At 39.3% G+C, this 27,341-nt stretch overlaps 1 protein-coding gene and 1 long non-coding RNA gene across 13 annotated transcripts in view; one reads left to right on the forward strand and one right to left on the reverse strand.

The window, feature by feature from the left end:
- RBMS1 (RNA binding motif single stranded interacting protein 1) overlaps positions 1-27,341 on the reverse strand; it is a 224,940-nt gene that overhangs the window by 51,075 nt on the left and 146,524 nt on the right. The gene's annotated exons all lie outside the window — the stretch shown is intronic.
- LOC121030606 (uncharacterized) lies at positions 3,699-16,042 on the forward strand. The gene is made up of 3 exons (XR_005790315.1): positions 3,699-4,747; positions 8,885-8,889; positions 16,032-16,042. It is a non-coding gene; the product is annotated as an uncharacterized LOC121030606 (long non-coding RNA).

The raw sequence follows: 27,341 nt of genomic DNA on the forward strand, positions 1-27,341 counted from the left end.
ATATATATATATATATATATATATATATATATATATATATTTCCATGGCTATGTTATCCATGTTATTCTGAATCCTCACTACCTTGAATAACTCAACTGGTTATGTTTTCTTTATTTACTTGGTATAGGAAGTGGTAAGCATCTGAAGATGTGACATTTTACATTTTAAAATTAGGCAACCAATATCAAGCAAATTTTATAAGACTTTACCTTTTTAGCACTGAAGATTTTATTTTAAAGTTTATTTATTTATTTTTGAGAGAGAGTGCAAGTGGTGGGGAGTGGGGGGAACAAACAGAGAGAGAGGGAGAATCCCAAGCAGGCTCTGCACTGTCAGTGAGGAGCCCAAAGCAAGGCTTGAACTCACAAACTGTGAGATCATGACCTGAACTGAAATCAAGAGTCAGATGCTCAACCGACTGAGCCACCCAGATGCCCCAGCACTGAAGATGTTAAATGTTTCTGCAAGACTCTTCTAAGATCTAAAAATACGAAAGGTATAGAAAGTTATTCTACTTTTCATTTCAGTTGTTTTTGCCTTAATGGTCCCTGTTACTTGGGTGTAACAAAGGCTGGGTGTGCCTTTGTGGATAAATGATTTCTGGCACATGGGACAGAACAGAAATCTCCCCCATCTTGTGCAGCTGAAATTGGAGCCAGAGTTTGAAGGAGGTAAAATGCTTGGCAAGGGAAAGCTGCTACAGCCCTAAAGGTCAGGAACAAACCTGGTGCTGAAGGTGAACGGAACACAGGAAAGACAAGAACAGTCAAGAAAGGGATCAGACCAAGAAACCAACCCACACAGCATGTCTTTGGCATGCCCTTCACCATATAAGGCCTATGAAGAATATACACAATGCCATTCTTGTCATCAAAGGGGGGACACTCTGTTGGGGGAATGTTAGGGAATCTTTAATATTAAAAAAGAACTAAGAGAACTTGAGGTGTTGTCTGACGAATGCTAAATCAAGGAGGCATAAAACATAGGATAAAGGTCAAGTTCATGAAGAAAGACTTTGGGGAAAGCAGAAATTCAATAAACAGAAGAACCTGTCTAATGCAACCCGTGTTGGAGAAGCAAGGGACGCTAAGTGTGCAAAGGTCCTAGAGGGCCTGGAGTTCCAGGAAAAGGAGTCAAGGAACAGGACAAGGCTGGAGGTGTTGCAACTGCACAGTGATATGACGAAAGCAAGAGTTTAGTAAGATTAATGAAAATCTTATGGCTAGGATCAGCAGAGAGATGCCACATTTTATTATTTTTGTTTTTGTTCTTGGTACTCAAGCAATAACACTCACGTTCAAGAAATTAAAATGGAGGGATCAGAGCAGCTAGGAGATGACTGGAAAGGTTCCAAAGGACAGAAAAGTTTTAAGACAGAGGACTTTTGTGAATTAGCCTTAAATGCTTAACTTGACAGCTGAGAAAAATAATCCATGGTGTCTGTGCTATGGAAAGCCGGTGGCTTGTTTCTGTGAATGCAGAGAAGAGGGAGAAAAGGAGCCACTGCAGCTCACTTTTCCACACTGTCCTGGAAAGGACAAGGGGTTCCAGACCCTGTCCCAGACCTAGAGCTTGAGGAGACATGATCTGGCAGAAGCTCTGACTGTCCTTGGGGAGTCTATCCCTCCTCTACACTGGTTCTATCATGGCACAGGTGCTGGTGGAGAATAAATTACAGAAGCTCTGGAACAAAGCGTCACATTTTTCAAGAGAAAATATATACACCTGCGGATCTGATTTTTTGTAACACTAACATGTTAAGATAAACATGCCCTTCAGGAATACAAATAAAATTGGCAATTTGTACCCAGTTTTTGAGGTTTATAACCTCTTCTGACTAAATTTAGAGCCATGCCTGCTCATCTGCCTTTTCAACATTCCTGGGTGGCACAGATCATCTATTATAATTGCTACACAAAAGTAACCAGTTCAGTCTGTTTATTGCATATATGGCTTGAACTAAATAAGTCATAGAGAACGGACATTAAAACTACCTCATTAGAAATGGCTAAGATGCATTTTTGCCATATTCTATGAAAAAATTACACTTCTAAATAAAAGGCACACTATAAAGCATTTGATTTATTACACGGATTTGCTATTGTAGTTTAATATCAAATCTGTTATGATCTGCAATCAAGGTAAAGTAGCTTTAGACTATTTTATGGTCTTTTAAGAGCACACAGCATGCAAAGTGCCATTTACATTATCTTATGACAGAATTTTTGCCACAAGTCACTGTACTACAGCACTTAGGGATGCAGTCACAGACCTACGTTAGCGCTCCCAATACTAATATGTCAGAGGAAAATAATACTCCCTGAAAACGGAAACCAGAATTTTACATGTAAAATAGAGATTATCTATCAGTCTGAAACACTGATTAGTGTCTAACGTTTAAAACAAAGACAGCTTGGTTGTAGAAAGTGGTCTTTTATTTCTGAACTGAATTTATGCACTGACAATGACAGAGCATTTTAAAAACTCTCTTCCTCTCCCATCAAAACCCGGAATGTATTTTCTTTGCTTTGACAATGTCACCTTCATGTTGACTTCACGTTACTGTATCATAACGAAGACAGTACTATACTAGAAAGTAGACAGATTTGCAGCCAGAGAGGTCTATGCTCAAGGGATCCTTTGGTCAATGACCAGCTCGGGGACTCTGGTGTAGCAGTTGTCTGGCCTCAGTAATCCTACCCATAAAGCAGAATGGTAACATCTAACCTCACAGGACCACTGCTAAGGGGCTGGCACAGTGCTTGACACAGAATACATACTCAATAACTAATAAACGCTGGCCTCTTCTCCCAACACACTCCAAATAATGGCACTTCTAATTCTTACCACTTGATAGCACTAAGCTAGACTACCTCCTTACCTTAATTTCGACATGATCCTGGGTTTGCAAATGTTGAGAAAATGTAGACCTACCACTTTTTATCGTGACTTTTCAGTACAGTCATTTGCATAATGTAGCCACTCAATATATACTGGCTGAATATGTGAAACATAAACATGTAATATGAATTTTTTTCCCCTGAAAGTGTTTGGTGTAGGGAACTGAAGGAGGTTGGCAGTAGTAGGGAGAAGGGAAATATTACATTTTGCCTTGGAAAATGAACACTGCCTTGTATTTTATTCCAATTTAGCTTATAAGAACACCAAGGAGGGAAGCGAGGTAATTTAACAGTTTAACACGAAGTAAAAATTAGTACCAAGAAGAGAACTGTAAAATGTTAGCAGGGGGAAAGACCCAAAAAACTAACAGAATTTTTGTTCCTAGATTGTTTTTCATGTATCTCTAAATTTGTTGCTCTTATAAAGAGAAATCAAAACTAGAAATCTTTTGGACACACACACACACACACACACACACACACACACACACACAGAGTACCAAAGAACTATGTCAGAATCTGCAGAAACTGAATGCATTAAACTGCAACACTGAAAAACATATTAATGTTTTCATTAATTCAAACTGCTTCATTCAAAACAAGAAAAGCGTGACAGAGACTAAAAGTAAACAATGCTCTCTGAAGCAAAACAGAGAGTTATCTGAAACTATTAAAACAGAGTGTGCAAATTACCTAGAAATTTATTTTGATTCTGATACAAGCAAAAGAGGCAAGAGTCAAATTGGACATTTCCTAGACCAAACACTAGTGTTGGCTTTGATCCAAAACACAGCACCAGCGTATTGATTTTCAAATGCAGTAGGTCCATCCTTTTCTAAAGTAAGATGTCTTGACTGCCACAGGACCTTGAAAAGCCAGTCTGGAGAACAGACTGAAAAGGGAAATGATATCTCTTCTACTCATTTTTAGCTCTAAGAAATCTGGGGACACAGTATAAATGCATCACTGGTATATACACTTGGACAGTATAAGCAAGAGAATGCTACTGTAATCTGCCAGCACAGTTGATGTTCCTAAACTCAGATATTTCATTCAAGGGGCACTTGTGACCATGGTCACGGCTCTGAGTGGATCTGATGGAAAAGGAATGTTGGTTTCTCCCACGTGGGTTTCCTACTGGTTTGCCTCTGAGCAAACCGTCCTTAGACACTGTAGCTGAAGATAAGCAGTCATTCCAGAGCCAGAGCAGTGTGGTTCTGAAAGTTTATAGTCTTAACAATTAAGAAAATCAGAGGGGAATCATCTGTATGTAAAAGAATGGAACTAAGGAGAACCAAATGCTGTAAATTACTTCAGAATCAGTTTCACGAAATTACCATATCCCAAATCAAAGGGCTATACCTCACTCTCAAGATGGCTGGAATTCACTGCACTTTCCAGAAGATGTTCTCATTCTCCTTTGCGAGTAAGGGGGCTGTGAATGAAGGCTAGGACTGTTTACATGACTTTGTAATAATTTTCCCATCTTGGTTGTTTTGAGAAATCTTGCACAATAAGAGAGGTACTAATGGAAAGTGAAAATGCCATTCAGATTCTCTAAAATAACAAAAAACTAGATTCAAGAAATGAAGGCTAATACTGATCTGAAGCAAAATTCCAGAGTGGATTGGTAAACAGAAGGTTAGAGAGACTTGTGAGAAGAACAAATACGAGTGAAGTCCTGAAGAGCAAACCATACACATTCAAGTTTTGTTCTTTCTGTTTTGGGGGGGGGGTGCTAAGGAAGAAAGAGCTGCTTGGGAATGCCACACAGCGTATTTTTATTTGAGCCAAATAAAAATCATTATTTGCTCATGGAACTAGATGAGGACACCTGGGAAGAGAAGTTTGGTTTGGATGAGTGGGTATGTAAAGGGTTAAACAGGTGTCTGGGCTGAACTCTGTTGGTCAGTGATCACAGCATGGAGGGAAGGCTCTAGTGCTGTGCCACACGGCTCTGTTCCTGGCAGCACTTTCTCAACACGTAAGCAACTACATAAATCAGGTAACTAATAGCATGCTAATTACATATATACATGTCCCAAAGCTGGCAGGGGAGGATGGTGGATGTAAGCTGTCAAAATTAATACTTTGAAACTGTTTCAACAGGCCAGAATAAATCCTTGGCCAAAGCCAACACTATAATATTTAACAGAGAAAAGTAAGTCATTTGTATATGACTTATTCTGGGGGCGGGGGTGGGGGGAATCAACTGTATAAATTTAGGTAATGCTTCAATGTATTCATGTGAAAATACATGATTTTTTGATTAGGAACAAACAAGTTCAAGTTCTCTGAATAAAACAGACTTCGGTTGCACTAAGAAAAATACATGATCCTGATCATAATGATAAATTATGCTTTTGGGTCTCTTTGCTCACCAATCCCCAAAACCCACCATTATGGGTTAAATTGTGTGTCCCAAAAAATGTCTTAGGCTCCAGTACCTATGAATGTGATCTTACTTGGAAATAGGGCCTCTGCAGATATAATCAAGTTAAGAGGAGGTCATTATTAGGGCAGGCCCTCATCCAATGTGACAGGTGTCCTTATAAGAGGGAAATTTGGATACAGAGACACAGAGATGCTGTATGATGACAGGTGGGGAACTGAGCTACAAGCCAGGAATACTAAGGATTTGTGACAAGCCACTGGAAGCTAGGATGAGGCAAGGAGGGGTTCTCCCCTATAGGATTCGGAGGCAACACAGCTCTGCTGACACCTTTATTTTGGACTTCCGGCCTCTAGAACTGTGAAACAATAGTTTTGTTCTTATAAAGCCACCCAGTTAGTGGTACTTTGTAAGAGCAGCCCAAGCAAACTCCTAAAACTCACGCTTGCCTATTGCTATACATGTTGCTGTGCCTGCCCTGCTCGGTCTTAATTTCCTGACCTTTAAGCTATTACTTGGCTCGGGGAACTTTAGTGTCATTCTGCAAGACTCAGTTTCATGGTGTTCTCGGGCAGCAAGGCTTTCTGACCGCCCCTCCCCGCACCCCCCTCCCCCGCTCCCCATGAAGTGGAGTGCTGTGTCTGCACTACGTCCATGGCAGCGTGTCCTCAGTGCATCTTGTGCGGCAGTCAGCAAGCTGCCGCACGGCCGGCGTGTCTGCGTCCTCGTTAGATGGGTACCTTTGAACTGCTTTCCTTTGTGTATCAGGCTCCAGAATAGTCAGCAGTCAAAATTCAGAAGAAAGGAGTGGAGGAATAAATAAACGAGGAACAACAGCCTGCTTTCTACATCGAACGTATTTGTTCTAAACCTCTCCTCTTCCCCAGTCTGGGCGCTTTTCGGAAGAGAATGAGCACAATAGACAAGTCCAGAAATCACAGCCTCTGAGGCAGGCACAGCTGAGAGCCTTACAGATGCTTGCCTGGAATGGGAGACTATATATCTATATATCTATATCTATCTATATCTATCTCTATCTATCTATCTATCTATCTATCTATCTATCTATAAAGGCCTTTCTAAACACGACGTAGAGAGTTGCCACCACTAGCAGTGGTGAAGCAGAGAAGGATCTCACAAAAACTGACCTAGGAAGAGAGGATCACCAGCACTCAACAGAAAAATAAGTGCAGCGAATTCTTCCAAAAGTTAAATTTATTCTAAGATGAGTTTTAAAATGGCCTTTCTTTTTAGGAAGTAGTGGTGAAGAGTGGTGGTTATTTCAGTTTGTGTCCTTTTTGACAAAATATAATCTTAACTCTGTACCGGCTCTCCAACCTTAATTACTTTTGTTTAGTATACTGGCCCTTAGAATCCAAAACCTGGGGCACCTGGGTAGCTCAGTCAGTTAAGCATCCGATTCTTGATTTTGGCTCAGGTCATAAGCTCAAGATCCGTAGACTGAGCCCTGTATTGGGCTCTGTGCTGACAGCGTAGAGCTTACTTGGAATTCTCTCTCTCCCTGTCTCTGCCCCTCCCCTGCTCTCTCTCTCTCTCTCTCTCTCTCTCCATATAAAAACATAAACATTTTTTTTAAAAATTCAAAAACCTGGGGAACCACTAAAACATGCTGGGTTCGTGAGCAGGAGGTTGGTATCTCTGCTTTGAAAAAGGGACCCATCTGGATGACTAAGAAAATTAATGTCAATAAGAATAATGGTTATGTGGACAGAATCACTGGGTAAAAGAATAATGGCAAAAACATCTTTTAAAAAAACCCACAGTTCACAGCATTCCACTCATTTTAATTTTAAGTTATAAACTGGGACAAAAACAGCCCAATAAAACTCTGTAAAATTATACAGGAATTTACCATGTCCCCAATAAAGATATACCTGTGGGAAAAAATGAGACAATGGGGAGAAAGCCTGTGGTTAGCTTCCCTCTCTCCAGTTTTCTCCAGGATTCAGCTGAAGTGGGTACTATTACCAGCAATGATGCCTCCTTATACTTCCTGAACTATCCTGCTGAATTAGCAGAGCACAACCCTCACTCCCGACTTCCTGCTTTGTTCAGGGCTTACTTAACCTTGAATGCTTCAACTGTCAAGGTAAAACAGGTTCCGAATGTAAATGTTGTATTATGTCCTGTATCTTTAGAAAGGCCCTGTAGAATCTGCTAGGAGAGGATCTTCGTAAGAGAGCCCAAATCCTAGTGATACTAGAAAGTTACTGAAGACAGGGAGTCAAAGGAAATCACCAGAAAGTCTCACTACGTAACACAGTCTTACATATATAAACACGTACATATATGCACGCACGCACACAGTTCTTTTCAGGTGAACGTAAAGTTCACTTACCCCAGATGCCATCCCAGGCCCTAGGGGGTGGAGATGGGGGTGGGGGGAGGAAAGGTGGCCTTTCTTTGAGCTTGAGTTGAAAGCAAAACGTAGGGATACGACATGATTATCTCCTGTGCTTACTGGAAAAATACACGTAACATTCAATCTATAGGATGATCCTAATAATGATAATTCCCACTCTCTTGTAAGAAACATTGGGACTGTTTTAGAATGCAGATAAAATAAAATACAAAGTGTGAAGTAAAAGTGAAGTACCCTTTCTCAGTACTTAACTGTTCAGAGCTCAGCTTAACAAAGTATTTGTTTTTCTTTTACCTGGGTCGGTCCCCACCAGGCCAGTATCTGGCCTGTATCTGTATCTGTATCTGACGAAGGTGATAACTGTCCCCTTAACACCCGGGCCTACACTGGGCACACAATTGCTCCATGACCTTGAATGTTTCTACTACAACACTCTAACTCCCCAAGAAATCAGGGAATGTCTTTAAGCTGCAGCTTGCTTTCTAGATCTGTCTCCAAGCCCTCACACTTCAAAGGGTTTCCAAACCATACACTTCATTTTCAGAAGCAACGCAACAGGAATGAAGGGCAAGTGAAGAAGGGGATGGGTGGGGGGAAGGAAATAAGCACCTTTCGGTCCAGTAAATGAAAAATTACATTTCCTTCTGGTGGCTGAGCGTACAACACAAAGAGATACCCAATTATAGAAATCAGAGAAAAGTTGCAATGGAAATTCAGAAGATAATAACAAACCAGCATTTTTTAAAACCAACAAATACTTCAGAGACATGTGAAACCATGAAACTCCTGCACATGAACCTTGAATGGTGCACCTTAAAGAAAACAGAGACAGAGTGCATTGGTTTTAAATAGATGAAAACTTGAGGGGTCGGGACCTGCTCTAGTCACATGTGTAATGAGCTGCCCACATTTGTGTTCGGCAAGGATGATAATTTTTAACACTCAGTTCTATAAATATTTTCATCCTTTTCAATGAGAACAACTACTTTGAATTACTACTCAGAGAGGATTTATCTGCAGTACCTGAAGATTTCCATTTCTCTGACATCATTTTACCTAAGGAGATTTTGCAGAGAAGGAGAATAAGGTGTTACTCAGATAACAAGTTACTCTTGAGTAAGCAAATGAGCTAATAAATGGGGAATCGGTACGTCTACCAAGTGTGCAACGGACAAGTGGGCAGTTAAGAACTAGGAGAGAAGCGATAGCACGTGTTTGATTTCTATGATAAACTTTGTAAAGAACTGTCACATTCGATATGTTCTAAGGACTTTCACACACATATCTTGTGCAAGCCTCATGACAACATGGCAAAGGAGATTAGTCCTGAACAGGACACAGGAAAGGAACGAAGACCGAGGAAGAAAGGGGGTCATCTTTCCACTGCACTGCAGCAGAGATGAATTGGAAGTCAGGTTATTTGGTAGGTGCTCAGTAAAAAGGAATCTGAATCGGGGTTCTTCCTGGAACTCATCAAATAGCCACTTCCAGTGACAATGTGCTTTAAGGAAACTTGGCTAAATGGGAAGAGCTTGTCACCACAGCCAGACTGGACCAGTGCCATGAAGATTGTGTTGGGCCAAGGAAATAATGCAACACAACCCTCTTCTTTAGGAAAATGAAACCAAAACATTTAAGGCCAAAATCCATCTCTTTAAAAGTCACCATTTTAGGCTACATTGAAAGCACAAGTTTTAAGTTTACTTTTATTAGTAGAGACGAGATAATTTGGGGGAGACAAAAAAAATTCTAATGTATACCTAAGACTTTATCCTGAAATGGGGGGGATAAAGTAAAAAAAAATAATAATAATAATAAAAAAATAAAAGGTCAAAGCTCTTCAGCTAATCACATAACAAAAAGCAAAATGATGAAGATTAAAATCTATCATAACCCACGGTGCAGAAGATAGAAAGAAAAAGGCATTTAGAATCTAAAGAGTATGTTTTAGATACAGGTGTTTATTCTCAACAAAGAGAAATGACACGGGACCTAGCTGTCACCTGAAAAAGGGATGAAAGAGTGCGCAGGACATTATTTTGGGGGAAAATATTTTTTAAATCGTATTTTTTAAATTATCAAACCAATCACTAAGTGGAAACATGCAAAGGTATAAGGATCTGCAGTACCACTGGGCTCTGGTCAGAATGTGGAAGAGTAGGGAGAGTAAAGGTGTCACAAATACCCAGGAGTGTCCAGTCCCTCAACTGGTGGAGCCTCTTACTGTTACATCCACACAGCAAACCTGACACATGACAGGTGCAGGACAGCAGCCTCCTAGGGAACTGTTCACACTGTTGTGTGGGAAAAACGTTAATGTGCTCGAGACAACAGTGACAATCAAGGTCTTGACATAAACCAGCTCCTACCCTTGCTAAAAGAAGAGAAGGAACGCAAAGGGGTGTTCAGCATTTCTTGTCATTTGCTCTCCTCAACTGCAGAAGGCTCAGAAGGGATTTTCATAAACTCTGAGCTAATTGGCCTTGCAATCCTGATGTAACCGTATCCCATGTAGTCGTGCCAATTAAAAACTTCCCACTCGAGGAGGACTCTTCTCCCCAGGATCTTCATTATGTACTTCTAAAACTACACGTAATGTTAACTGTTCTTGGCTTCTTTTCATTCCTAGGGCACATGTATGGATCAGTTCCCACAAGATTCATCCCACAGGTATTCCATGCATTTTTAAATTATTTATGTCTTAGTGGCTTCGTTGCTGGCAAAGAGAACCAGACATTCATTAAAACTATAATTTGGGATGGTCACTGAGTCTGATGTACTTCTGCACAGACTACAAATTAATTCAAGCCTCCATCCCAACTGGGTTTGGATAAGCTGTCCGTCATTCTTTCCTCTTATTTGACACTGGGCAGCTCCTGTCAGAGTATAAAATTTGGTTGTTTTTCCTTTTCTAATAGAGATAACACACACTCTCTCTCAAATCAGCAACGATGATAACAACAACAAAGTAAAGACCCCCAGGTTGCAGACAAAATGGCCAGAAAGGCACACACCTCTGGCTAAGAGCAAACTGGCCATGCTCACAGGGCAGTGGACACTCTGGAGCCAAAGCTTAAAACCATTTCTCTTATGGAAAAGATTGAGAGTAGGTACAAAGATTCTGTGGCAAAGATTACATAGAAATACTGGGGCGCCTGGGTGGCGCAGTCGGTTAAGTGTCCGACTTCAGCCAGGTCACGATCTTGCGGTCCATGAGTTCGAGCCCCGCGTCGGGCTCTGGGCTGATGGCTCGGAGACTGGAGCCTGTTTCCGATTCTGTGTCTCCCTCTCTCTCTGCCCCTCCCCTGTTCATGCTCTGTCTCTCTCTGTCCCAAAAATAAAATATAAACGTTGAAAAAAAATTATAAAAAAAGAAATATTATAAATAATCTAAATATTAATTAAACTGCAGAACAGCCTGGGATGGAAAAGCCATGTAGTCAATGATATTGTATATCCTTGTTACGATACCCTTGTTACTTTGCCCCAAGCAAAGAGGGAACAAGATACGGTATTTCCTGAGCTATAGACTGTCAAGAAATCATATACAAATATCCCTCCCTTGTTTTCTCTTGAAATACCTCAACCAACTCTATCCAATAGGAACAGAATTCAAACCACAAATGTGACCCACATATGTAACTTTAAATTTTGTAGTCACCACACTAAAAAGAGAAATACGAAATTATTTTCAACGTTTTACTTAACCAAACATATCGAAGATATTATTTCAACACGTAATCCGTGTCAAACATCAGAATGAGATGTCTAACATTTTTCCGAAGTCTGAAATCCAGGGTGCGTTTGACGCCTCCAGCACGTCTCCATTTGGACTGGCCACATTTCGAGCACTCTGGAGACGCCTGTGGCTGGTGGATATCCTGCTGTCTGCTCAGATCTGGATGTTTATGTATTGCTGTCTCTTCTGCAGTTCAGCATTTCCCTCGCCATGGGAAATAGTAGCCTGACACTATTTAAATCACGGCTACAGCAACTGGCAACTACTACTTTAGATTTCTTATGGTAGCTGCCTATAATGGGCACAAATTAGGGCAATAATCTAACTTTTGTACTTTCAAGTGATTTTTCTAAACTTGGCTGTAAGGGAAATACCAATCATTCACTTTGGGGGGGGGCTAATCTTTGCAAATGTCTGAACAACAAGATATACTTGAAACATCCTGAAAGATTTTTCTTTTGACTTACTTGGTAAGATCTTATGTTTACTCTCACAGTATAAATTATGTCTCATGGCACATACATGGCAGAACATTCTATAATTCTTCCTTTACCATCCCCAACTCTTGGGGCTTTGGATGAGCTTAAATCATATACTTTAAATGAAATGAACGACACATATGAAACAGGACTGCACATCGGAATGCCATCTCAAACATTTGCTTGGGAAGCCTCATTTCAAGAAAAAAAAATCTGGGGGCACCCACATGTCTAATCACTGTCTAAAAACAAGGAACTGACTAAATCTGAAGCCAATTGGCCAGCATATCTGAGATCTGCACTTGTCTCAAGTATCATATTTTAACTTTATCCTACACCACATGATGTTAGGGAAAAACCAGGGCAGATACTAGCCTCTAGAGCACCTTTCATGCAATTCAAAAAAAAAAAAAAAAGATATTCTCTATTGGAGGAGGAAATCACTTACGCACAGGACTTTGTGACTTGAGTGGGAGACAGAGTTTAGTCCCACATACCTCCGGGCCAGGTATTTTTTGTACAGGTGGCAATGTCTCCAATTGTACAAAAAGTCCTGGGAACAATGCATACAATAGCAGATCTGGGTAGCAAGCTCTGGACACAGCAATGAACTCAATATGTAGGCTGCATATTTCCTGTAGGTGCATAAACACTAAGAATGCCATCCTTATTGAATGTTGTAAAATGGGGATAACCCCTCCTGATGGACAGGTGAAGCAGGAGATAAGGAGCAGAAATCCAGATTTTTAAAAGGTAAAAATGCTGTTAAAGATATACACTGGAAATTAAAGTTTCTGAAGTTAAGTGAGTTCTTAGTATAAATAAACACACGATGAACTTCATAAAAATGTTTTCTAAAAATGTTTATAAGGTACATAATAAATGATTCTGAAAAAGTCCATCTAATGGTATAAATGGGAAAACCGGCACTTGTTGATCACACTTTTTCATTCTTCTTTTGCTACAATAATTTGATTATAACAGAATATAGAATATTCTATTTAATTTTACATGTGTGCTATAAAAAACATTAATGTACATTCTACTGTCCATCCCAATAGGGTTTAAATGAAAATCTACAATCACTTCAAGCCAAATTCACTGTCTCCTAACCAAACCCAATAGTCCTTCTACATTGGAAAAGCAGGCAGAGCATCCTGCTGTCTATCAGTCCACCTATCTAGTGATCTATCTTTTTTCTCTCATATATATTATAATCTTGCTAAAGACAGGAAGCATGTCTTACTCATTTATATGTCCTGTATCTACCACAATGCCTGTCGCATAACAGGTGCTCAATAAACGGTGGTTGAACTAATGTAAAAAACATTAAACTGTGAAAAGGTAAGGTAGTGGCCATAAGGCACAGCCTACAGGATGAACACAGAGAAATAGCCAATAACCACTCACCAGTTAGAAGAGAACAGGAGAGGGAAAGGAAAGAAAGGAGCTGTACTTGTTCCATCATGACCTATCTGTGTGAAGCACTGGTGGAAGAACTTTACACATATCTCTCACTGAATCCACCCTTGCCCCCCGCCCCTTTATGACTGAGACCATGGAGGCCAGAAAGGAAAAGCAACCTGTCCAGGGTCATCCACCTATTACACACGGAGCCAGGACTGAACTTGGCTTGTCTGTGCCGAATCACATCCCTTTCCCTGTGCTCTCAGCTCCAGGGGAGGAGCCATTAAAGAACAAGCCAGGGCGCCTGGGTGGCGCAGTCGGTTGAGCGTCCGACTTCAGCCAGGTCACGATCTCGCGGTCCGTGAGTTCAAGCCCTGCGTCGGGCTCTGGGCTGATGGCTCAGAGCCTGGAGCCTGTTTCCGATTCTGTGTCTCCCTCTCTCTCTGCCCCTCCCCCGTTCATGCTCTGTCTCTCTCTGTCCCAAAAATAAATAATAAAAAACGTTGAAAAAAAAAATTTATAAAAAAAAAATAAAAAAAAATAAAAAAATAAAAATAAAAAAAAAGAACAAGCCAAGACCCAGCTGTACGGACTCTGGAGAAAAGTTCTGTGCTCCACCGTCTAAGTAGCTATTTTTCTTCTCTCTCCTTTGCCTGTCACACATCTCATTCTGTTCTACGAAAATAAGTAAGTTTATTTTCATTATGAGCAACATTACAATCTGAGCATAAACTCTAAATTAATGATCAAGTTACTCTAATAATATTCAACATAAAATTCCAGGAAAACAAATTATTTCGAGCCTTTGAAGTTTATGGTAACAATGGTTTTGTTACCTGTTGTTTTCCCTGTTTCTGATGTAGCTGGAAACAAAGCTATGCTGATGCTCTAAAATTATTTGTGACAATCGAAAATGGAACAACATTCGTAAATTAATTTTTCCCACAGTGCTGGGAACTGAAACACAAGGATTTATTTATTATACACCGTGAACTAGCTTAAAACAAGGTTTTCAGTAAAGTGTCCAAAATAGTAAAATAAGTATATGTATATGCTCAAGTGTATGTACACATCTTTACACATGTGTATACGTGTGATCAACTAAATATATATATATGTATATATGTGTATATATACATATATATATGAAATAGCCTTGTGACTAAAGTAAACTGTAATAAGGTATAACATTTGTAAAAGACTAGTTTTTAGTTTATGGGTTTTCTTATTACATAGAAATATATATATATATACACACACACACACATATATACACACACACACACACATATATATATTTTCTTACACAGAAATATATTTTATTTCTTCTTAAAACTTCTTTTAAAACTTTTATTAATTTTTGAGAGACAGAGTGTGAGTGGGGGAAGGGTAGAGACAGAGGGAGACAGAATCTGAAGCAGGCTCCAGGCTCTGAGCTGTCAGCACAAAGCCCGATGTGGGGCTAGAACCCAGGGACTGCAAGATCGTGACCTGAACCAAAGTCAGATGCTCAACCAACTGAGCCACCCAGCTGCTCTGACACAAATATATTTTAAAGGCACAAATTCTGTTCTTGAATTGGTCCTGTATGGACAATGATTAATGCTCATCAAATGTTCATAATATTCGAAGCACTATGTAAGTCCTTGTCCCTGCCCTTTAGAGGCCTGTACTGTTTGGGTTCCCATCTCTCAATCATATTCCTTCTCCTTCTCCCCTCCTTCCCCAGGTAAATTTGGTGCTCTGTTGTGTAGACCTTAATGAATCAGTTTAGGTTAACTAAATACATGTATTTTAACTTTTTTAAAAAAGATTTTTTAACGTTTATTTTTGAGACAGAGAAAGCATGAGTGGGAGAGGGGCAGAGATGGGGAGACAGAATCCAAAGCAGGCTCCAGGCTCCAAGCTGTCAGCACAGAGCCCAACGCGGCGCTGGAACTCAAGAGCCGTGAGATCATGACCTGAGCCGAAGTCGGACACTCAACCAACTGAGCCACCCAGGTGCCCCCTAAATATACTGATTAAATATTAATCAGTAAACTATGAGGAGAGGTTCTTTAGCAATGAGATTACTTTGGATTCTTAGTTTCTTCAAACTTTTGTATGTTTTTCATTTTTTTATTTTTTATTTTTTTAAAAGATCACTTTTATTTATTTTTTTCAATTTATTTTTTTTTTTTTTTTGGGACAGAGAGAGACAGAGCATGAACGGGGGAGGGGCCGAGAGAGAGGGAGACACAGAATCGGAAACAGGCTCCAGGCTCTGAGCCATCAGCCCAGAGCCTGATGCGGGGCTCGAACTCACGGACCGCGAGATCGTGACCTGGCTGAAGTCGGATGCTTAACCGACTGCGCCACCCAGGCGCCCCATGTTTTTCATTTTTTTAATAAGCAGATCTTATTTTTGAGAGAAAATATTAAACCATACCGTTCTTAAAAAACCTCTGCTATAATTTATTAATGGATCAATATTAAAGAACATTAGCCAAAATATTAAAATAGTTGTGAGATTATCATCTGAAGACATATTTAATTCTGCTGAATTCTGCTGGAATTCATACTGAATTCTACTGAAGGATTCAAAAAGGGACATCTTTGGGTTATGTCCTTATGGTGAATGTGAGATTGTGGAACGCAGTGGAAGCAAGAATGTCTGAAAACATACTCCCAAGAGGTCTGACACTGGCTTTTGGGTCACCAAGGAGTAATCTAGTAACAGAAGAAACACAGCTGACCTCCAGGTACTTAGGGGAAAAGGAGGAAAGAAAGGGAATCTCAAAGGAAACAATGAAAAATTACAGGAGGCTGGAGAGTGTGAAAAATCAACAACTCCTGGAAAACATGTGAAGCAGATGCAAACGCAATAATGAAGAAATGTAGATAACCAGAATTTTCTGAATTACAAATTACAAAAGACGGGCAAAACTGTTGGCCACCATCCAGAAAAAAACCCCCCAAAACCTTAAGGTCAGAGCTGCAAAAACCAGGAGTATGTGTCCATCCCTTGATGAACAGGTAAAAAAAAAACTTCCAATTTAATCCTTTAGAAAACTGGGATAACTCACAGGTGTTGTCAGTGAATATACAGAATATATAGATGTTTTTAAAAAACTGCTATCCTAAAACACATGGAAGTCTGAGGGAAGATCAATGCCTTCAAGCTGACTTAAGCACCCAACTATTACAGAGGATGACCCTTAATCCAATGATTAAGAACATAAGGACATTTTTATAGCTTACTCTCATTTTTTCTATTTCTCTGTGAAATGTTCATTTTTTAAAAAGATTATAAACCTGGCAGATGCTCTTATAAAGTGGGAAACATTGATTTTCTTAGACTTAAAAAAAGTACACATTTGAGTAGACAAGTAAAAATTGTTGTTAACAAAATCAGGGTCATGTCGAACACAGAAGTATTCAATCTTTTTCACGTAATACACTGTGAGAATTTTTTGTGTGTCATTAAGTATTTTTCAGAAAAAAGATGTGTAATGATTCTAACATGTTTTTTTTTTAATTTTTTTTTTCAACATTTATTTATTTTTGTGACAGAGAGAGACAGAGCATGAACGGGGGAGGGGCAGAGAGAGAGGGAGACACAGAATCGGAAACAGGCTCCAGGCTCTGAGCCATCAGGCCAGAGCCCGACGCGGGGCTCGAACTCCCGGACCGCGAGATCGTGACCTGGCTGAAGTCGGACGCTTAACCGACTGCGCCACCCAGGCGCCCCAATTCTAACATGTTTTAATGGGCACACTATGAATTCATTATTTCTGAACATTTAATTTGTTCCCAATTTTTTAATACTATAAATACTACTGTGATAAACATCCTTTTACTGATTTCTTCAGCCCCGTGATTACCTTCCTTCCACTCGGCACTGAGCCCTGAGAACTAGTGCTGACACTGAAGCTCATAGCCTGGTACCACTGTCAAGAATAGAAAGTCTCCAGGGGCGCCTGGGTGGCTCAGTCGGTTAAGCGGCCGACTTCGGCTCAGGTCATGATCTCGCGGTCCATGAGTTCGAGCCCCGCGTCGGGCTCTGTGCTGACAACTCAGAGCCTGGAGCCTGTTTCAGATTCTGTGTCTCCCTCTCTCTGACCCTCCCCTGTTCATGCTCTGTCTCTCCTTGTCTCAAAAATAAATAAAATGTTAAAAAAAAAAAATTAAAAAAAAAAAAAAAAAGAATAGAAAGTCTCCCTTCTGACAGCCGACAAGGGGCAGGGGAATCTCATGTTCACCATGAGGTGGGGAGGGTTAAGAGTCCAGAGAGAAATCAGAACTGGAAAAACAAACCATAAATCTACTTACATTGCCACAAAAACAGACACATTAATTAGATAACACCTGAGAATATTCTCCCTGTTCTTGGGGAGACCTAGAGATGGATGTCCCTAAATGAAGAGGGGATAAGACAGCTGAGCTAGAGTACCAACTGTTTTCTGCTTTGTTTTTATTTTTAGAACATTTTTTTAATGTTGATTTATTTTTGAGGGAGACAGAGAGAGAGAGAGACAGCCAGCATGAGTGGCGAGGGGCAGAGAGAGGGAAACACAGAATCCGAAGCAGGCTCCAGGCTTCGAGCTGTCAGCACAGAGACCAACGCAGGGCATGAACCATGAACCATGAGATCTTGACCTAAGCGGGAAGTCTGATGCTTAACTGACTGAGCCCCCGAGGCGTCCCTGTTTTCTGTTTTAAATTGAACCAGCAGAGTACATTAAAATGACCAAATAATTTTATCTCAGACCTCAATTTCCCTTCCATTCCAAATTCCACAATAAATATTTGAGTGGATAAATGAAATGTGAGCAAGATCTAAAGCTGGAATTTCACCTCCAATGTATGTCTTTTCAAACATTTACAACTAAATTGAAATATATAATGTGGTCCACTAGTAAGATTGAGAAAACTCAATAAAAAATTTACTCTCCAAAAGAAAAGTTCAGTAAACCTGGCAAGAACTTCCTTAAACCCTTGTTCAATCTAGCAATGATATATGAGTTTCATTTCACAACCTTATGTTTGATCTCAAAACCTACTAGAACTGCCTGTGAAATCTAGTGACAGTAACGTGTTATTCAAAGGGCTAATTAAAGATGCCCTGGTTCTGAGCAGCTGCCTTATTACTGTCATTTACAGAAATTTGTCTTAAATATCTGACCCCTTGTCCTTGAAGAAAATGACGTCTACTCATGGTTGGCATAGTATCATGCCTTGCTTTTCTTTGGGAGGCAAATTCTCTTCTGAGAGATTGAAAGGTACAAACTTCCAGTTTTAAGATAAAATATATTTGAAAGTTGCTAAGAAAGTAGATCCTAAAAATTCTCATCATAAGAAAAAAATGAACTACGTGTGGTGATATTAATTAGACTTCTGGTGGTGATCATTTCACAATATATACATATATCAAATCTTTATGTTGTACACCTAAAACTATTAGTCAATTATATCTCAATAAAAAATCACCCGAGACATAGGTTTCTATATACGTTTGAACATCTAAATAGACACCACTAGTGCCCCTTGCAGCTACTAAAAGATGCAAAATGTGTAAGTAAGATTCGAAATGTGTAAATGCAAAGTAAGAAAACCCAACCTGGCATTATTTTACACTCATTTCACTCATACTCATTTCTTAATAGTGCCAGATGCCTATTTATTTAAATGGTCACACAGAAATAGAAGGTTTTTTAGAGGTCAGACACTCCTTCCACTCTGAAGCATCCACACCATTTGTTCATATTAGAGTCCTTAAGAGGCATATATCAAGTTAGCAGTAAAGAAGGGAATTTTTTTTAGGAAAAATTTTACAGTGTCATCAATCTACTACAACCCAAACAAGGCATCGTCAAGTGATATACGAAAAAATGATTGTCTCCTAAGAACTTGAGTAAAGGACCTAAGAAGCCATCATGGCATGGAACACACCTCACAGAAACTGACTGATGAAACCAAATTATGATCAGGAAGTAGATTACTACTTGGGTCAAAAATGCTCACTGCAGTCAAATGCTGTATCCTAGGAAGGACAGTGCACAGTTCTCACAGGGTAAGGAATTCCCCTTTCTGTGGAACCTCAGGCAAGACAGAACCTGATTTCCAGTGAATACTCAAAGTAAAATCAAAAGTGTCCTTTACTCCTACCTTCAAAAGTTGGGTGTTTAGCATTTCAGAAATTCTCTTTGAATCTCGTAAATTTAAGAAAAACAAAAACATCAAAATCCACATTAAAATGACAAACCCACTTTAGTTAGCATTGCAGCATTGACCCCATTGTCTTACTATAGCCAAATCATAGCAGGGGCTCTGTTCTAGGTTTGCATATGGAAATGGTACAAGTTTATTTGGGTCCCCTGTTTCATTACTAAACCTATCGGATCACTGGTTCTAATTAAGGACTGTGTTACTGGCTATCACAGTTATTAATGTGTATTATTACCATTATAGGACATTCTGACTTCTGCTATGAGTCACCTGGAGTAAAATAACCAACCAGAGAAAACAGGAGTAAGGATGACACAAGATGCCTTCTTGTGAAGCATTTGTGATGGTAAAATACTATTTTATAATTTTTGCTTTGACAGTAGGAGAATAATGACAACTGGAACCTAAAAATAATTCATCCTGAAGATGAGACCACAGTGTATCTATTCTAATTTTCATGTGTGTTATTAATTCAATAAATTCTTTACATAGTATTTTCTTTCAAAGTTCAAGAACATATGCTTCTAGAAACTGGATTTACTGACTGAAATTTGACTGATGTTAAAAACAATACTGTAGGACTTGCCAACGTATGTTTTATTTCCTACCGTATCTGTTGGCCAAAACAAACAGCTTGAAATTAAGAAAACAGGTACCATTTGAATGGACATTTTTGTTTTTTTAACCTGAATGTTATATTTTCAAAAGGTCAACATGAGGGGCGCCTGGGTGGCTCAGTCCATTGAGCAATTGAGCGTCGGACTTGATTTGAGCTCAAGTCATGATCTCAGGGTTGGTTTCTGAGATGGAGCCTCACCCAGAGTCAGGTTCTACAATGACAGGGCAGAACCTCATTGGGATCCTCTCTCTCCCTCTCCCTTTCCCCTCCCCCAAAATAAATAAACTTAAGAAAAAAAAAGTCAACATGAAATCAATAAAATTGACCTATTTCTGGTATCTTAATAACTAATTACTGACATGGTCCTCACAACAGCTAGTAAAATAGGTAAAAAAAAGGTAATTGGTAAGCATTAATACAGGTGGGGCAGCATGTATTACTAAAAAGGCAACAGTTCATTCTCTACAAATTTTAACCTACAATCAAACATTTACCTTTCTGAAATAAGTTCAAAGCCTTACTCAAAGACAGAACATGGGCAGGTGCATTTTTATATTCCTTTCCACATCTAATGATGCTTGCCTGCCTTGAGAAGCATTTTATTTTATTTTATTTTATTTTATTTTATTTTATTTATTTATTTATTTTTATTTATATATGAAATTTATTGTCAAATTGGTTTCCATACAACACCCAGTGCTCATCCCAAAAGGTGCCCTCCTCAATACCCATCACCCACCCTCTCCTCCCTCCCACCCCCCATCAACCCTTAGTTTGTTCTCAGTTCTCAACAGTCTCTTATGCTTTGGCTCTCTCCCATTCTAACCTCTTTTTTTTTTTTTTTTCCTTCCCCTCCCCCATGGGTTCCTGTTAAGTTTCTCAGGATACACATAAGAGTGAAACCATATGGTATCTGTCTTTCTCTGTATGGCTTATTTCACTTAGCATCACACTCTCCAGTTCCATCCACCTTGCTACAAAAGGCCATATTTCATTTTTTCTCATTGCCACGTAGTATTCCATAGTGTATATAAACCACAATTTCTTTATCCATTCATCAGTTGATGGACATTTAGGCTCTTTCCATAATTTGGCTATTGTTGAGAGTGCTGCTATGAACATTGGGGTACAAGTGCCCCTATGCATCAGTACTCCTGTGTCCCTTGGATAAATTCCTAGCAGTGCTATTGCTGGGTCATAGGGTAGGTCTATTTTTAATTTTCTGAGGAACCTCCACACTGCTTTCCAGAGCGGCTGCACCAATTTGCATTCCCACCAACAGGGCAAGAGGGTTCCCGTTTCTCCACATCCTCTCCAGCATCCATAGTCTCCTGATTTGTTCATTTTGGCCACTCTGACTGGCGTGAGGTGATACCTGAGTGTGGTTTTGATTTGTATTTCCCTGATAAGGAGCGACGCTGAACATCTTTTCATGTGCCTGTTGGCCATCCGGATGTCTTCTTTAGAGAAGTGTCTATTCATGTTTTCTGCCCATTTCTTCACTGGGTTATTTGCTTTTCGGGTGTGGAGTTTGGTGAGCTCTTTATAGATTTTGGATACTAGCCCTTTGTCCGCTATGTCATTTGCAAATATCTTTTCCCATTCCGTTGGTTGCCTTTTAGTTTTGTTGGTTGTTTCCTTTGCTGTGCAGAAGCTTTTTATCTTCATAAGGTCCCAGTAATTCACTTTTGCTTTTAATTCCCTTGCCTTTGGGGATGTGTCGAGTAAGAGATTGCTACGGCTGAGGTCAGAGAGGTCTTTTCCTGCTTTCTCCTCTAAGGTTTTGATGGTTTCCTGTCTCACATTCAGGTCCTTTATCCATTTTGAGTTTATTTTTGTGGGTGGTGTGAGAAAGTGGTCTAGTTTCGAGAAGCATTTTAATGTAGGATTCTAACAATATATGGAAACATTAATGTGTTCTATGAAGATGCAAACATAAGCTATTCAAAAGAGGTCAGAATTTAATGTTCAAGAGGCATTTATATGGGGATGGCAAAAACTTCACAACTATGACATTTCATGGTTATGTACTGAGTGCCTACCATATGCTAGCACTCAGTCTAAATGTTGGACTAGATGCTGGACTAGAGAGGACAGCGAGGAAAACCCAGTGTTTAATACAGGTAGGTGTTAGCTACAGGGGCTACAGGGTGTCCATCTGTTCCACTTAGCATCATCTTAGTAGCCCATCTATTTAGCACCGTGCCTGACATATGAGTAGATATTTAAATAAAAGTTTATTAAACTGAACCTAGTATACAATGATTCCCCCAACTGGCTAGGCGATGCATCATTAATTCTTAACTTAAAACATGATGACGATAGTTATAGTAATAGAAACTTCCTTCTGTGAGTGTCCATGGATTAGATAGTTTATATGACAGCTAGGCTATGTCTCTATCTCTCCTAAAAATAATCTTGGAAAAAAAAAATAATCTTGGAATGTTTGGTACTACCCCTATTTTACAAAAAAAGGAGACTAAGCTTCAGGGAAATTTACCCAAGATTATACAGTAATTTTAGTAGAATGACATAGAAAGTGGAGTCCTTCTTCCCATTGAAAACCCACAATGTTAAGGCGAGTAACCCGTAGGACATTCAGGTCCTATAGACTAGTAGACAAAAACATCAGACAGTAAGTTGCTCAGGAGAGCAGGAGAGTGCTCTACCAGACATTGTCACACCAGAAATAATCAGTTTATAAACGGCAGCTGAAAATACAGGAAAGGGAAGGAAGACCGAGTTATCAACATTTTCACGCAGGAAGAATAGCCTGTATGGAGAGGCTAACAGAAAGGGGACAGGGGGAAGTTCTCAAGGGAGACCTGAAACTACCCATTCCTGAGAAAGCCTGTAATAAGGGTCAGAATGTCACAGTCTGTGTAACATAATTTCCATACTAAAGATGAAGAAACTAAAACTTAAATGTTTACTGAATTCTTAGGATGATTCTGTAACCAACCTTTGTTAGTAACTGGTGGATGCAGGGCTTGAAAACAGGTCTTGTGCTTCTTAAACCAACTCCAAATCATATGCTTTGTTTCTCATTTATTCTTTGAGAAGACAGCCCAGGTAAACTGTATCCCTTTAAATCCTAATAAAAAAGTAGGGAAATGCCCAATGGATGGGCAGAATGGGAACGAATCAGGTTGCCAGTGCTTGTTCCGACTGGTTAGTCTCTTTTAACTGTTAAATATTTTGACTGTCACTCTAAAAGGGGATGGTAAGTAGCAGGAATAATCTTTCCCTTATAATGCCGTGTGTAAAGGTTTCAGAAGGGTAGATATCAATCCCTTTAACCGTCCAGGCTATGTCAAGCATGGTGGCATAAATAGTATCCTAAGCAGAAAGTGATTGTTCAGAGTAAAGGACTGTGGTATTACCTTCACTTTAGATTTCCCAGAACCTAGCATAGAAAATACTCTTGATACATATTTGGCGAATTACTTGATAAACACATTTCCCCCCAATTTTGGAAGCCTTCTTAGTCTACAAGGTCTCCTCAACCACGAAACATCTCCCATGCCTGCCCATTTAAAAACAACAACAATTCCATTCTTGACCTCTTTTGGCATGGGTCTTTACAATTCTTATCACAGATGGGCTATAATATTAGTCACCATCAGAATGTACTTTTTAATTCAGATATGACAACCCACATGTGATGTTAAAAATACTTAACACCCAATAAGACATAGGCACCAACCAATCAAAATGTGCAGCAGCCAGTGGGCCCTCCCAGGGCTGAATGTGGGACCTGTGCCAGCCTGATCACTCCTTCAGAATAGTAGCCCACTTTCTTGTTTTCCTAAATGGAGATTTTGTTCCTTTTGTTCAATTTTTTTCATTAAAATTACATCAAGAATCATATCATATCCTTAAAATACAGACAATCATAGAAAATATCCAACTCTCCTTCCTACCTACTTCTAAATTTAACCTAGATTGACCTGAATTGCCATGTTATAAACTAGCTTGAGCTTCCATTCTGTCCCTTACTTCTAATTAAAGATAAATAAATCAACAAAGAAATGGGGTTAGAGTGAAAACAGACAGCAAGCAAGAGATGCTACACATGAACTCTCTCGATGATTAATGCTATGACTGAGTCTTTCATTTGTTTTGTTTGTTTTAATGTGTATGTATTTATGTTGAGAGACAGAGAGAGAGAGAGAGAGAGAGAGAGAGAGGCAGAGAGAGGGAGACAGAGAATCCCAAGCAAGCTCCTCACTGCCAGCTCAGAGCCCGATGCAAGGCTCGAACTCATGAACCATGAGATCATGACATGAGCCAAAACCAAGAGTCGGAAGTTTAACTGACTAAGACATCCAGGCGCCCCAAGTCTTTCATTTGTTTTAAGTCATTCTTAAAAGTTAAGACTTCAAAGGCAATACAATGCAATGGACGAACCAAAAACAGAGGTTAGTGGTCTTGTGTCCAATTACAAAACCTTCTAAACACTGCAGAATTCTGAACAAAATTTCTTAAAGCTTCCAAAAACACCATAGAGAACTTTTATTTTTCAATTGGGTTCCTCAATCTATTTAAACTAACTGTAATTATTATGCAAAAGTTCCTTTTTAAAAAAAGCTAACTACGCAAAAGAATAGCAACAAAAGAAAACTCATTGTTTGCTTTTCCAGAAGTACTATGAAAAAGAGATCCTTTCTTATTACCAGTGGAAAAAAAAAATAAGTGCAAAACTATTGGTCAGAGAATGGGTCTTTGCAGTTTAACTTAAATCACGTAAGAAATGATTATCAGAGAAAGAATGAATGACTTCTAACTAAAAGCATAAATCACTTTTAGTGTTAACACAGAGGTGGAGCCATGGATGATATCTTCCTTTCTAAGGGCCAGCGATTGCTCAAAATACTAAACAATATTCTAGCCTTGGTAGCTGTATTAATTCAAATGGTTTAGTTTCAGTGAAAAAACCCAGCATATTGCTCAAAAGGCATTTCAAACCACATAACTACCAAAGTAAATACAAACCTGCAAAAACATAACATTCTTGAATAAAAATTTTTCTAACACCATGCTAGGCTTATTTAAACACAATTTTTACCTTATTTTTAACCCCATGTATAACAATCATATAATATCCAATATCTTGATGTAAGAGGACAGTCACAAGAATGGATTTCACTGATGCAAAAGACCAAGTAAGGCTGTAGAACTGGACAATTATTTGTTGTAGAATGGTGGACTAATCTGTTTCCTCACTGGAGGTCAAGTATTGGTATAAATAACCAACCCTGAATCAAAGGTTGGTCTGGCCACCACTTTCATCCATGGAATGTGCGATTCTGAGAGTTACATTTTTACTGATCTCTAACACCATATAATATTATCACAGGAATCATAACATTTCTAAACTAAAGAACTCTGCTGCATTTCACGAGTCATATCTGAAATCTAGCCTAACAGCACACCAACAGAGGCTCTGATATCCCTGATTTTCTGTTTGAATAGACTGTTTATACTTACAAAGTGCTTTCTCATGATCTCCATCTTAATTTAGAGTTCATGCTTGAGAAAGGAGGCTAAAATAAAGGGTAACAAATTAGACATGGTCCATTGCATGGAGAAGAGTCAAGGGCAATATTTCTGAACTTTGACCATTCTAAAATAGAACAATGGCCTGCATGGTCATTATCTCAAATTTTACTACCTGAAACAAGTTTTTCTAATTGTGATCCAATTAAAGAACGCTAGTATCTACTGCACTTAAAACATCATATGAAAGGACATTATTAAGTAAATCTACCCAAAACCAATATTGGATATGTTTTTTTTTTAATTTTAATTTTTAAATGTTTACTTATATATTGGGGGGTGGGGGAGGGGGGAGAGGGAGAGAGGGAGGCAGTGGGACAGAGAGAGAGAGACAATCCCAAGTAGGGCCTGTGGTGTCAGCACAGAGCCCGACGTGGGGCTTGATCTCACAAACCATGAGATCATGACCTGAGCTAAAATCAAGAGTTGGACACTTAACCAACTGAGCCGCCCAGGTGCCAAGTACTTTTTTTTTTTAAAGGGGTGTATGCATTTGACACTCTAAATAGTCCCTACAGACATTTTTGAAAGGTATCTCACTCAAAACATCCTCTTCACCAGAGGAATGAACAGATTTCTAGTTGATGTTTTTCATTATTTTACTTAGAAAAGTAAATAGCACATTTATCCATCCATCTATGCATTCAGACATAGAAGCAGCTGTGTGCATGTATGTGTGCATACATGTGCATAGGTACAAACTGACCTGCTGTAGAAAGGGCTCAAGGGAGCTTATAAACAGGCATACCCTACCAGATAGAATAAAGGTACAAATCAATGGCAAAGAAGACAGGAGGCAAGGGAAAATGAGGCAGGAAGGAAAGGGCTTACTGACAAAGGTCAATTGTTTCAAGTGCCACACTTCTCATGGGTGGTGGTTAAGTCTGAAGAGCTTGTCTAATGACTGTCACCAGGCAAACATAGTGAATGACCTGGAGAGGAAGTATCTGATTGACAAGAAATCTATCCTAAGCAGCTCTTCAGCACAAGCATAGTTCACTGATAATTGGCCTTAATGATGACTCTGAAATTCAAGTGTTAAGTGTAACCTGAATCATGATAGAGAAATGTATTCCCTTATATCCTTTTGCTAGGAGAATTGACAATTCATATAAAACACATAAAGTAAAAATCTATAGTCAGAAAATTGGATTAATTACTATAACTGATTTCTTGACTAAACTGAAGATAGCTCAGTTATTGATTATTTGGAGATACGAATCCCTGGTTTATTAACGCATTTTGTGGATATATATTAAATATCAAAAAACAGAAGCAAGCAATGTTCTAGGTTCCCAGAAAGACAAAAAGTAACCCTTTAATTCTCCGTATCACAGGACTGAAAGGAATCTGCCAAGGGTTTTAGACAGGTTTCATCTCACATCCCAACTCTGATGTTTGTATTGTGTAGGGAAGGGTTCTGAGGGCCAGCCAGGCCTCGCAGGAAAGGGCATTCTCATCAATTTACTGGCGATTCTGACAGGGAAGAGGAATTGAGGTGGCAGGTTGCCACTTACCTGTTTATTCCTTATCTCAGTTCAATTTGCTTGATGTTACCAATGAGGCTTAAAGCGGTTGGTTATTTATTTACCATTTCTTTTTAGATTTATTAATTTGTAGCCTGCCTTATTACCAAAACTATTTGATGTGTTACA

Source organism: Herpailurus yagouaroundi, unplaced genomic scaffold, assembly GCF_014898765.1.
Source record: "Herpailurus yagouaroundi ecotype Mexico unplaced genomic scaffold, PumYag 140, whole genome shotgun sequence".
Classification (NCBI taxonomy): domain Eukaryota; kingdom Metazoa; phylum Chordata; class Mammalia; order Carnivora; family Felidae; genus Herpailurus; species Herpailurus yagouaroundi.